Source organism: Acomys minous (genome assembly GCF_964271855.1).
Source record: "Acomys minous genome assembly, chromosome: 13".
NCBI lineage: Eukaryota > Metazoa > Chordata > Mammalia > Rodentia > Muridae > Acomys > Acomys minous.
In genome coordinates, this window is record NC_140495.1 from 67,430,214 (window position 1) to 67,443,450 (window position 13,237).

At 39.0% G+C, this 13,237-nt stretch overlaps 1 pseudogene across 1 annotated transcript; it reads left to right on the plus strand.

Annotated features, from left to right (window-relative positions):
- Nucleotides 1-9,812: 9,812 nt before the first annotated feature.
- Nucleotides 9,813-10,953, plus strand: LOC311581809 (actin, cytoplasmic 2-like; annotated as a pseudogene). Its single transcript has 2 exons — nucleotides 9,813-10,389; nucleotides 10,585-10,953. The product of its transcript is annotated as an actin, cytoplasmic 2-like (transcript).
- Nucleotides 10,954-13,237: the final 2,284 nt, after the last annotated feature.

The following is a 13,237-nucleotide window of genomic DNA, read 5'->3' on the forward strand; positions in this document are numbered from 1 at the left end:
GAATAATGTTCTTGTTTTCCACCTTTAGGATATCACTTTAGTGCTATCCTGAAACAATGGTATAACATCGTTCCAATTAAACAATCTTAAAATAAGATATAAAAAATGCAGGTGATCCCATTCTGTCTTGTGTATCAGGAGTTGACAGGCTGAAATTGAGCAGAAGTAGCTTAAATTTAGCATTCTTACCTAGTTGTATAAGGCCTGAGAGCAGAAATTGGATTTGCTTCACTGGAGTCAATTAGGAAAGACTCAACGAAGAAGGACTGAGGAAAATTGACAGGACCCTGGGAGGTCTGGAAGTGTTGACTGACATGGGCTTGGGTACAAATTAATGCCTTCTCTTTCTGATATTAATTGTCAATTGATAAATTACAATAATAAATGGTACAGGTTCACTAGTTCGGTCAAGTTTGCTGTGCTTATTTTTTTTAAAAAAGCATCCTGGTCATGTACTTTATTTCATATGGTTCCTTTGCAATCTTCAGGTATTAGAACTCATTCCTTACCTTGGTGCAGTTCGTATGAAATTCTCTGTGCTCTGAAAAAGTGGAAAGCAGCTGAGAACAAAGCTGGCTCTTTTCTTATAGCTTGGAGAGCATACTATTTAGCTTGCCCTAAATTGGTCAAAGTAGCATTCTCTGTCCTACCCTTGGCAGTCAGTCCAGGGCTGGGAAGTGTTACGTGGTAGTCATTCATATCCTTTGCAAATCTTGGTGTTGAAGCTGGAAACAGGAGAGGCTGCAGTGGGCAGGAGACATCCATCAAAGTAAACACCAATCCAGTTTATTGTTAGATTCTTATTGCCATTAAAGGCTATTAAATAAAGAAAGATATGTTCCAAAGAAAACTATAAAGAGGTGTGCATTTATAAGAGTGACAGGAATGTATAATACTTCTAAATTTTAGTACCTTTTGGAAAGAAAGAATTTTTTGTTTCCTTTTTTAAATGTATTTTATTAATTTATTCATATTACATCTCAATTGTTAGCCGATCCCTTGTATCCTCCCATCCCTCCCTCCCTCTCATTTTCCCCTTACTTCCTTCCCCTATGACTGTGACTGAGGGGGACCTCTTCCCCCTGTATATGCTCATAGGGTATCAAGTCTCTTCTTGGTAGCCTGCTATCCTTCCTCTGAGTGCCATCAGACCTCCCCATACTCATTTCCATATTTTTTGTCTTTTTGTTCTTCATCAAGAACACCCTTAAAATTAATATAGTAGTAATGACCATAAAAGGGAAACAGACTTAATGAAGCATACAAATGTTTGCTTTAGGGTCACTGGTATATTTATTGAAAAACATCACTTTAGTGATTTTTAATATAATTGAAATCCATGACAACTCAGTGTAAATATCATGAATGTTCTTACAATTCATTCAGCAAGGAAAATAAAGAAAAGTACAGAGTTCTGAGAGAAGGGATCTGAGGCAGTCAGGTCACAGTTCACATCTCTAACTCTAACATGTGTGTAGGTGGGGTGATGTGGGTTCAAAGTGAGCCTGGGTTGATGGGAAATTCCAGATGACCTTGGATTATAATGTAAGACCTTGTTATTAAATCAATATGAATATAAGATTAATATGAAGTCAAATGTATAATAGTCTACTAAGTATTATAGTATGAAGTATTTATGAAAAATACCCAATCTAGCAAATTCCCGGTAGCCAGAAAAATTATCTGTAAGGAGAAACTTTCAAACATTTAATTTTTAGGTATTTATATATACAATTTACACTATTATAAAAGGTAGGGTTTTTTTTTATATATGTTGTATCACATTCATGGCTTAGATTTTAATTTTTACTGACTACCCCCCACTTCAGATTAACCAAGAGAAGCAATTATTCTATAAAAATGATTGACTCCTTATTCTTCTGAAGTCTTTATATTTGTCAGTAGTTTGATCGAGAGCTTGATTTTTTTTATCTAAATGACAAGAAAATAGAAACTAGAAAGCCAGGCAAGGAAGTTTAAGTTCATCTCTGGGAACATATTACAGGTCTTAAGCCCATTTTCTATGTCAAAGTCTACATTCATCTACTCTGTTACCCAGTGTCAGAAAAGGATAATGGTGTTTGACTTTCCCCAAGTATATAAATCAATGAACAAGAACCAAGATGCTGACCTCAGTTTCATTTCTATTGGTGTAATAAAGTCCTCTGACTGAGAGCAACATAGCAGAGAAATGTGGTCTTTGAGTCTACAGCTCCTGTTTACAATCTATGATTGTGAGAGTCAAGCCAGAGGAGCTTTAAGAATCTAGTCGCATCACATCCAGTCAAGAGCAGAGGAAAATAAATGCATGTACATCTAGTACACAACTACTTTTCTCTACATTATACATTCCAGGGCCCCATGCCAGAGCATGATGTCATCTGCTTGCAGGCTGGGCCTTGTCACATACATTTCACTGGCAGACCTGACTACAAGCTAACCTGCCCTGAGCTTCCCTGGTGATACTGGATCATGTCAAGTCAGCCACAGTCACTAAGCATCGCTGTGGTGATCACAATTATGTGGATCTCACAGACGACAAAAAAAATTTGGGCAGAGAGAGAGACAGAACTTTTGGCCCCAAGTCAAGTAGTTTCCATTGTTGCTGCCTGCTTTTCTAATGTGTCTTGGATCGATTGCTTTGGTTTCAGGATCTTGCAAAAGAAAGTGGTTTTTTTTTCTACATGGTATGACTATTTTAAATGTGAAACACTATGGTATTTTTGAAGTTTCTTTAGACTTGGTGGACTACAAGTATTTTTTATAAATATAGGCACAATAATATATAATATACATAATAAAATATATAAATTAAGATACTTATTATAACACTTATTTGTGCCACTTTGCTGTGTCAAATACTCTCTTGTGTGGGTTTGCAGGCCGAACATGAAGTAAAAACTTCCAGGGTATAAAACAGAATTGGAGGAGTTGCTGATTAAATAAACATTCTGGATGTGAGACACAGAAATGCTAAGAAATGATAGATCTTAGAGTTGATTATTTGTATTGTTATCAGAAAATTGTGACATATTTGGGAAGTGATATATTCAACTTTCTTGTAAGACTCCAACTTGAAACTTGAGGATGCATTGAAGAGTAAGGAGGGAACCTGTGGCACAAAGCATTAGTTGAATGGAAATACATTCGACATAGGTGTTTCAGCCTGAGCCAAGGTCGGTCGAGTTGGTGAAGGTGATCTTATTTGCACCAATGTGATCAGTAGGGTAAGAAGCAAGACATGGACTTTAGAGTGAAGGCCTTTACTGACTAAGAGAAAATGGAATATTATTTGGCATGGGATTTCTCTTTGTGGACACCGGAGGCTAAAACAAACAAACAGAAAGTGTGCAGCAAAAGACGTGCATTTTAGCAATTCAGTATGATGCACTGAATATTAGCACTCTCTAAATACTATTTATTCTACCCAAAGGAATACTGTTGCCCAAAATAGAATATACAAAGCATCATACAAAGTAACTGTAAGATGAAACAATAGCAGCAGCAGACCAACAGGATGGAGAAGTGAGTATCCAACAACTGCAGCTGTATCACATAAGAAATGAGACTTGATACCCTATGAGCATATACAGGGGGAGGAGGTCCTCCTCAGACACAGACATAGGGGAGGGGAGGGGAGTAGGGGGGAAGTGGGAGGAAGGGAGGAATGGGAGGATACATGGGATGGGCTAACAACTGAGATGTAATATGAATAAATTAATTGAAAGAAAGAAAGAAAGAAAGAAAAAGAAAGAAAGAAATGAGCAAGAATCATTTAAAAAGTATTGATTTGAGTACAGTCAACTCCTTTGTCTCTGGCCTTTCCCTCTTAAAATTTAATTTAATTTTTAAAAAATGTGTTCACCTTACATCCCAATCATAGCCCCCGTCCCTTGTCTCCTCCAGGTCCCACCTCTCTCCCTTTTCCCCCATATGCCGCTAGTCTTCAGAGACGAGGAGCTCATCCCCCTTATCAGCTGACCCCAAGCTATCAAGTCTTATCATCACTTCTCGTTTCCTCTTCCTCTGTGGCATGGTAAGGCACTCAGCCAGGGAGAAGAGATCAAAGAGCAGGCAATAGAGTCTATGGCAGGGACCCGGATGGAGACAGAGTTGCCTATCAGCTACATCTGAGCAGGGGGCCTAGGTCCTTTAGATGCCTGGTCTTTGGTGCATCAGTTTCCCGCTGACCGCGTGGGCCCAGATTTGTTGGTCCTGTTGGTCTTCTTGTGGCCTTGGCTTCTAACAGATTCTACTCATTATGCTAAAATAGAAAAAGCAAGCCCACTTCTATCCACTACTATAGTTCATTAGGAAATAATCCTCTGTGCTGAGAATCTCAGACTTCGGTTGTATAGATACAATAATAAAAAGAAGATAAACATTTTAAGTGTTTTTATAATAATTTATTCCTATTACATCCCGATTGTTATCTCCTCGCTCATATCTTCACATACCTACTCTCCGTTCCTCTTCCTCGCTATTCCCCTCTCCTAGACCTCTGACAGTGCCGGCCCACCTCCCCCACCTTCTGACTTCAGCCTATCAAGTCTCACCCAGACAGCCTGCTTCCCCTTCCTCTGTGTGCATGCGGGGCTTCCCCCACCAAGTTGTAGTGATCAAATCTTGGAGGCCAGAGTCCGTGTCCGAGGCAGACCCAGCTCCCCACCCCTAACCATGGCGATGGAGTTGTCCATTGGCTATATCTGAACACTGTTCTAGGTTCTCTGCATTTATTGTCCTTGGTTGGTGCATCAGTTTGTGCAGGTCTAGATCCAAACTTTTAAGTCCTCACTGACAGGTAAAATTAGCCTTCCATTTGACTTCTACTATAGTGTGTGATGTCAAGTTTATACTTGCTGGCTGGACATCACTAAAACAACAAAACAAGATAACAACGATAAAAAACAGAAGCAAATGGTGTCAGGATTTCTGCTTTACATCAATTAAGTAAAAGCCTGTTTGTAAAGTTCAGAATCAGTAGATTTAATCATGCCCTCTGGTTGTTTCACTCTGTAGCCAGTGGTTCTTCTTGTATTATTCTCAACCAAGATAAAATTCTTTGAGTCATCTCACTCTGGACTCTGTAGCCTCCTTTCCTCACAAAAACCATGGAAATTCTCTATAAAATCAGCTGTGTTTTTAATGTCTCTCTGTGAAACCATTTTCAAGGTCTCTGGTTCACTATGCACGCACACACCACCAATTTTTGTAAATACAAGAAAAATGAGTGTCGGCGAAGGAAAGTAAAGAAATAAAGCATGAAGCTAATTAAAAGAGAGTAATGTGGTAATCAGTCTTCTGACTTGGAAGACAATGCATTCACAACTTGTTTTCATTTTAAAATTAAAATAGTGGTTTTTGAATATTTCTTATCTTACTAAATTATAATTTTAGCTGTGCTGTACTTTTCTTAGAGAATCTTTTCCTAAGTGATTCCAAACTGGATGTGGTCTAAAAAAAAAAAGTTTTGCAGAAATCACAGCGAGGCAGCATGTTTCTCCAAGGATATGGTGTAACATGACAGCTGCTATAAAATGGAAGGTGATGTCACCTCCTTTTCCTTCTTCTGCATCCATCTCTCTTCACATCTCTAGGCCTGTTGCCTAACTGCCAAAGGTTTCCCATGTGATCGCTCTCCAGTGAAGCAGCAGATGCAAAAAGTCACAAACTTCCATCATGGGATCCCACAAGCTGCCCCTACTGGCCACACCTTGGCTACAGGCTTAGCCTTCTCTCGACACACCTTCCCTTGGAGAAATGATGATTAGTACGTGTTTCTGTGATCTTCCAGCTTCTCTTCATAAATGCTTTGTTCTCTAGTAAAATCTATAAATGTGTGGAATCTGATATCATCTTTTATTCTTACTAAAATAAGAGTAATAAAGTAGTACTTTTGACTTCTGTAGTGTGGCCATAAGCCCAAGGTGATGGTGACAATATTCACTCCCCAAATGTTCAAAATTTACAAAGTGGCTCTTTATAGCTGCTAATTAATCCCTGTTTCATAAAGAAAAAAGGCATGTTCAATTCAGAAATAAAACAAGCTTAATGCAGAGAAACGAAGGCGACTCTACCAAGCCACTGCTGCCTCCGGCTCCCACCCTGGGCTTCCCTGACGCCCCTACAGACAGTCCTCACATGAATGCTGACACTGTTGTGAAATTCTACTAATTATACAAGTCACTTTTGAAATATTCATTTGGGTTACTTTACAGAGATGGATATTAATGGCTTTCTAGCTTTGAAAAAAAAAAGAAAATATTTCCTTTGATCTTAGAAAGTTGGACCCTAAGCTTGGTAAAGGAAAATGGACTGAAGAGAAAGAATTCTGAGCAGTTCCTATTCATCCAAGTAATTAGAGTAAAGTCAGTGTTCTTTGATTTTAGTGGTTAGTCTTAGAGATCAGGAGTAGTGGTGATCATTTCTCCAAGAGTCATTCTGAAGGTTACATTTAGATACAAATCTCTGAATCTGACACATCAATATGGTTCCGTTCTCAAAAGGCAGAGCCATTACAACAAACAAAACTCAAAAAGAAATATTAAAAACTGTTCCTCTTTGAATGTTAAAGGTTACGAAATATTTTTAGCTGTAACTTAGTGAAGAATGTAGGTTTACAAAAATTTGGCTTTAGAAACACTGAAAATAGTATAGTCCTTCATACATACACAAATATAGCATCACCTTTAGGGTGCTTTGCAATAAAGAAAAATCTTTTTTTTTCTGATTTTATTTTATTTTTTAAACACATTTTATTGAAAAATAAAATAATTCATAATACATCTCATTTGCTATCCCATCCCATGCATCCTCCCATTCCTCCCTCCCTCCTGCTTTCACCCCATTCCCTTTCCCTATGACTGTGAAAACTCCCAGGTTCTACTTTCTGAATAGGTAGATAGAAAACAGGAGCTGTAATACTTAATTACAATTAATAGAGGCCAGGCATGGAACAAAAGGATTTGATGTTTCCCTGCTGGATTTTGACTTCACTTTTATGTGACAGTTTCTTGCTATCGTTTTGAGATATCAATGTTAGCCAAATGTTAGAAAAATGCATTGGAATTTGGCCCCTTCAGTTTTGAATGGACATCTTTTGCTGAAAACCCCTCTCTTATACCTTCCTCTTAGACTACATGACTAAATCCTCTAATCAATGTTAACCTTCCTTCTTACTTTACACTCTTTCCAGAGGAGTCTAAATTTATTTGGTTGACAGGCAAACTTTCATCTAAAGTTTAAATGCCTTCCTCTACTAGTTATCCAAGCATCGTTTGTGTAGTTTTGTTGTTTGTTTGTTTTTTGGTCCTTTACTGGACTTCTTTTATTGACAGCTTTGTCCTTATCCTCACATGAATGGCCTTGGTCTTTGTTCACATCAGTCTGAACATGGCTGATTTCCAGTATTAGAATCTAAGTCAATTTGGGACTCATATATGAATAGGAGACAATTATGGGCTTCATTAACCAGAATGCAACTTGATGCATCTTCACTGAAAGTTATTATTTAAGCAAATATTTCATTGTCTGTGTGTCCATTGTCTTTTCACTTAGCATTCAGCGTCAAGGATGTACATCTCATGGCAGGCAACTCTGTCATCTACAGCATTCTTAGACCCTTGCTTAAAAGCCAGCAATCTTTCTGATACTTACTAACTATGCTTTTAAACAAGTAGTCATCATAGTTCCACAAGGGCTTGGTTCGCCCCCATGTCCAACTGTGCCACCTGCAGCACACACAACCTTCCTCATACTGGCTCCATCCTATATCTAAAACTTTCCCTGGCAAATGCCCCACAGCTCTGACATCTTCAATGTCCTGAGCTTCTCTACTGCAAAGCTTCATTCAGTGTCCTCTCGAGGCTTATTTGTACCTCTCATGACAAAAATGAAGTCAGACTCTTGACTAGCAACTCAGTTTCTGATAGAATCCTTATCCCATACAACAAAGCCTCATGAGTCAGTCCCCCGTTGTCTATATTCATCTTGGTATTCTCATCTTCCAAGCTCCCACTAAAATGGCACACTATGCTCTACTTTCAGCATCCAAGGACTTAACTCAATGCTCCATACACTTCCACGTTTTCACCAGTATAGAGTGAGCAATGGAGGCCTTACAACTACGTGGTTAGGTTTTCAAACCAATGCTTCTCAGACTCATTTTCTGTCTTAGTTTTCTTTTCTGTTTCTATGACAAAATAAATATTCTGGCAAAAACCACCATGAGGATGAAAGGGTTTATTTTCATGTGTTCTTCAAAGTTATAGTCTATCATGGTAGAGTTTTCCTGTCAGTAAGAGATTGTAGCAGCTGTTACACCTCACCCACAGTCAGAAGCAGGGTAATGAATGTCTACATGCTAGTGATCCACTTGCTTTCTCCATCTTCTACAAGATCATCTGCCCAAGAAAGAGTCCTCCCCATAATTAAAATGGGTCTCCCACATCAGGTAATACAATCAAGATAAATTCTCATAGGGATGCTAGGAGGCACATCTCCAAGGTAATTCTTAACTTTTGTCAAGTTGTCAATTAGCATAAACCATCCCTGAGGCTTTGCTCTGAATGATTAGGTTAGTACTCAAATTATGTGTGCGAGGAAAGAAGCCAAAATCACGTATGAATTTGTAGTTGATTGGTGAAGATAAAAGATGTAATTTTCCTTCAATATAGAATGGAATACTAACCATCAAAGATGAACAAGTATTTTCCTTGATGATTTCTTATTTAATCTGTAAACTATATTGATTAAATGTTACAATAAGCAAACAGGGGATGATTGCCAAGCACTCGTTCTTCAGTGACGTAATACATGTATTGCAAAGATTCTTCCTTTTGTGTCACAGTCTGCATGTCTGTTAAGATGAGGCCTTTTACACCAAAACTTAATGTCATAACAGTCACAAGATGACTGAAAGGAGCAGTTAACACACCTCATTGTAAAAAGTCACTGGTTGTAGTGTTCCTTTTGCTAACTCCCCCAGCTACTAAAGAGGCCCTGCATCGATTCTACAATACCTAGCTTTTTTGTACACTTTTTTCTGCCTGTACTATTGATATAACCTTCTTATGACTTGTAATATTATGGTAACAAATACATTTTGATAGTTTGTAAGGCACCCCTTTATGCCTTGAACTGAGGCAAAATTAGTTTTTAAAAATTTTCTCTAAAAAACTCAAAATTGCATACCTTAGATAAAAGTATGCTTGATACCATAAAATGCAACCATGCTTCTGACTCATGTAGTGACCCAGTCACGACCATGTGACAAACCTTGGTGTTAAGTAACCTGGGTGCCAAAAGGTGCTCATATGATTAAATGATGTACTGAGTTGAAAATTTTTTTCTGAAACTCAAAATCATTTTCTTATCCTTGAAGTTATATAAAAAAAGACTTTGTCGTAGGGTTACTATTGCTATGATGAGACACCATGACCAAAATCAAGACTGGAAGGAAAGGGTCTGATTGGCTTACACATCCACATCATAGTTTATCATTTAAGGAAGTCAGGGCTGGAACTCAAGCAGGGAAGGAAACTGGAGGCACAAGTTGATGCAGAGGTCATGGAGGGGCGCTGCTTACTGACATGCTCCTCATGACTTGCTCAGCATGCTCTCTCAAAGAATCCAAGACCTCCAGTATAGGACAGGCATGGCACCACCCACATTGGGATGGGCTCTCTCCATTAATAACTAATTCAGAAATGGATCTATCTAGTTTCTTTATATATATGGCTATTAATCCTCTATTAGAAGTGGATTTGGTAAAAATCATTGACCACTCTGTAGGCTGTCACTTTGTCTGATTGATGGTGTCATTTGCCTTAGAAGCTTTTCAGTTTCATGAGGTCTCATTTATTAATTGTGTTGACAATGGCTCTGGCACGTACAAAGCTGGCGTCGCTGGCATTGCTGGCCCTAGGGCATGTTTCCTTCCATGTCTGTCACCCAATGATGAGAGCAGTATCCTGACTCTGAAGTGCCCTATTGAGCATGGCATTGTCACTAACTAGGATGACATGGAAAAAATATGGCACCATACCTTCTACAATGAGCTGCATATGGCCCCTGTAGAGCACCTTGTGCATTTGACTGAGTCCCCCTTTGAACCCCAAAGCTAACAGAGAGAAAATGACACGGATCATGTTTGAAACCTTCAATATCCCAGCCGTGTACATGACTATTCGGACGGTGTTTTCCTTGTAGGCATCTGGGCACACCACTGGCATTGTCATGGACTCTGGTGCTGAGGTCACACATACAGGGCCCAGCTACGAGAGCTATGCCCTTCTCCAGACCATCTTGCATCTGGATCTGGCTGTGTGGGACCTGACAGACTACCTCATGAAGATACCGAATGAGTGGGGCTACCACTTCATCACTACGGCTGAGAGGGAAATTTTGTGTGACATTTAAGAAAAGCTATGCTCGGTGGATCTAGATTTTGAGCAAGAAATGGCCACTGGTGCATCCTCCTCCTCCTCCTTGGAGAAGAGTTGTGAGTTGCCTGACCGGCAGGTGATCACCATTGACAATGAGTGATTCCAGTGTCTAGAGACGCTTTTCTAGACTTCCTTCCTGGGATTGGAGTCATGTGACATCCATAAGACCACCTTCAACACCATCATGAAGTGTGATGTGGATATCTTCAAGGACCTGTATGCCAACACAGTGCTGTCTGGTGGTACCACCACATATCCAGGCATTGCTGGCAGGATGCCAAAGGACATCACAGCCCTAGCACCCAGCACAATGAAGATTACGATCATCAGTCCTCCTGAGCGCAAGTACTCAGTCTGGATTAACAGCTCCCTCCTGATCTCACTGTCCACCTTCCAGCAGATGTGGGTCAGCAAGCAGGAGTATGACGAGTTGGGCCCCTCCATTGTCCACTGCAAATGCTTCTGGATGGACTGAGCAGGTGCCCAACATCTGCTGCATGAGCTGATTCTGAAGTATTGATCTTCCCTGGAAAATGTACACAGCTCATGCAACCTCATGAAACTGGAATAAGCCTTTGGAAAGAAATTTGTCCTTGAAACTTACACCCAATATCAGCGCTGGATCCCAGAATGTGTTGCTTATTTTGACCTTGTATTTAAGTTAACTGTTCCCTTGATATATGTTTAATACTCTGTGCATATCTTGATTTGGCCCTTAGTCCATGAGGCTCATTCGTTTGGTTCCTGGGGAAGGCACACTGTGGAAGAAAAATCTCCAGCCTGGTGGATCAGTGTGAGCACCTTGTAATGATCTTTATTTTTTTTATGACTAATTTTTTTTTATTAATTTATTCTTGTTACATCCCAATGGTTATCCCATTCCTTGTATCCTCCCATTCTTCCCTCCCTCCCATTTTCCCCTTATTCCCCTTCCCTACCAACAGCTGACTGCCATGATTTCTCAAGACTGGCAAAGGTTCTTGATCCAGTTATCAACACCTGGCTATACTTTTCAGTTTTTTAGTTGTGTGCAACAGGCATTCATGAGTGACAAGCACAGATGTGGAGGTCAGAAAAACCACACTTTTGGAGGAGTCAGTTCTCTCCTCACATTAGCTGGGCCATGGTCGCTTTCCTGTCTCTTCTACTGCACAGTGTATTCCAGGCTATGGAGCTGTGAGTTTCTGACTGATTCTACTAATTCCATTCTGCTATCTCACGATGAGGCCATTTTTTCCACCTCCCATTTCACCATAAGAATGCTGGTATTGCAGTTGGGTACCAATATATCGGGCTTTTTATTTAAGGTCTCAAATCAGACTTAGTTCATAAGGTTTTCACAGAATGTGCTTTTTATACACTGAGCCATCTTCCCAGCCTTATCATTCCTTTTATTAAACTTTTCATTAACTTCACTTTATTGACATGTTTTTTATATCTATATACTGCACACATATTTGCATCCCTTGGTTTATTATGTATTTGTAGGCCCAACACGGAATGCAAATAATTCTCAGGTTCTTTGGTGATTTTAAAACTACCTTGCATTTTTCATACTGCAAAAAGTTGTGAAGATCTGCCCAGTGGGAAATAAAGTGTTCTAAGAATCAACTGGTAGGATGTGAAAAGCATTGATGTTGACTCTTTTGGACAAGGTGCTCTCCACGGTATGTCTTAGAGAATTGAAAATGTGGCATGAGCCACTACAAAGGGTTGTTTTACATGCTGGGAGAAAATTCTGACAAGTTAAACTTTTTTAAGGTAATCAGAGCTCTAATTTTATAGCTTGACAACACAGTGTATACATTTTGTAAAGCCTGGGGAGAGAGGGAGTCTAAAATAAAAACTTTCTTCTGATGGTCTTAAACACCATTATCTTCCAGGGGAAAAAACAGTTCTCACCTTTGAATGCCTATTTCCTCCTTCCTCCTTCTGCGGTTCTCTTCTGAGCTGCGAATAAGTCTCCATTTGACAGATATCAGCCATATGACGATATTGTTTTTCTCAGAGCAATGTGCAATCTTTGTTTCCACTGGAGAGGCCCAGTAGGCACAATTTTGGACTTGTTAGTAAAAAGAAAACAAATGTCCCCCGAAGATTTTCAAAACATTTGACACCAGGATGTGGTATTTTAAAGCATTCCCATTTCCCATAATTGAATGCATGTGGCATAGCAACTGGAAGAAGATTTTAGCAAAAGCAAGAATTAATAGGAATTAATGCACTTGACTCTAGAAGGTCTCACAGGATACCTATGGATTTTGTGCATAATTTTGTAGATAATAAGACTGTGAAAACTGTTCAGAACTCAGCTTAAAGACCATTGACCCATGGAAAGGAGCAAAACGGAGAAAGCATTTAAAAGGGAACAAAGCATGCTATTAATATTCATCTTGTATTTAAATTGAGCACAAAATTTATCATTGGGAATATGTGCCCTATTGTTACAATTTCTTGGGATGTTTCATCAAATCTTTAATAAGATTCTGTCAGATTTATGCAAAAAAACAGAAATCATTCTCCCTTCAAACTATTTTCAAATACTGAATGCATACTGCATATACGCCATCAATAATGTTTCTAAATGATTAAGATATTGAGATTATGATTATATCCTTAAATCAGCACAGAAGCACCCAGAAGATTACCATCCCAATCACACTGAAATTACTTTTCCCAATTATTTGGTGTGTAACTTTGGTACGTAAATTTTTTTTTAATTATCATATGACAATGTTTTAAAGTTGAAAATTTCTTTTTAAATAAGAGTGGAAAATGGTTTAGGGATTAAA